The following is a 1153-nucleotide window of genomic DNA, read 5'->3' on the forward strand; positions in this document are numbered from 1 at the left end:
AAAGCCCTTTTTCACTACAAGCCTCATTCACACAGTGCACAATTATTCTGACCAAGAACAACAAATTGACGTCAGTGTTATTAACACATGACATCAAAAGTCTCTTAAAAATTAAACTAGCTTACATGGGGCTGGGAATGGGGTCTAAAATTACCAATCAATCAATCAATCAATCAATCTCATAGGAAACATGTTCACCAGCCTGCTTAATACTTACTTGTTAACTTGTTAACCATTTTTGTAACCAAAATTTACACTCTCTCTTCAGTGTAAATTTTGACAATGCTTTGCTATTTAACCTACTAATAGCAGTATGCTAGCACTATTAAAGGGCACAGATTAAGATGTTTTATCTTATGTACTTGACACCAAAACAAAGCTTAAGGACAATTTATATCCAGAGCCATTCCTCAGCACTCCAGGAAGTTAGAGCTAAACAGGATATGTCCCATTTTTTTATGCTAAGCTACATTAGCTAGCTAGCGGTACTGACTGAGTAGCTGCAAGACTGACGCTAATTTTCATTTTGAGTGAGCCACTTACGTGACTTCATAGTAGAGTGCAGTTCTCAGTGAATGCTGTTTCACAAGCTAACTTTAATGGCTAAAGGGTAGACTGTAAATGAAACACAGGATGCTGTGGTTTCTGTAGAGGCTTGTAATTTAAGTTATTGCTGCCACAGAATCACCCAAATGTCTAAGTAGACTAAAACTATTGTTCAAATGGATTTGAAACTAACAGTAAAAGGCTCAGTGTAGTCAGTGAAAAATCTGTGAAAGAAGTTATTGCCTTTTCCTCGGTAAGACCACGATGCAACAACATACACATAGAGCTGTTGCTTGACTTCTTCCATAATGCCACTTGCTTTGTGAATGTGATTTACACCTCTTTCCTTCCATTTCTGTCCATCGTGGCTATTTCTAAGCTCAGACATAAGCACTGACTTGATACTTTGGCTTTTTTTATTTATGCCTCTGCACCCTGTAATTCTGTCTCCTGTACACAAAATTGCTTCCTCTCAAAACCAAGCCAGATGTGGAAAACGTGAAACTAGACCAACGACTCCAAAAGCCTGTCCTCCGAGTTCATGCGGATACCACATTCGTGCAGACGTAACCGCATCATTGGGGATTCTACCCTGATACAGTTATGA

This window comes from Pundamilia nyererei, unplaced genomic scaffold (genome assembly GCF_000239375.1).
Source record: "Pundamilia nyererei isolate P.nyererei 1_Seehausen unplaced genomic scaffold, PunNye1.0 scaffold00055, whole genome shotgun sequence".
Classification (NCBI taxonomy): domain Eukaryota; kingdom Metazoa; phylum Chordata; class Actinopteri; order Cichliformes; family Cichlidae; genus Pundamilia; species Pundamilia nyererei.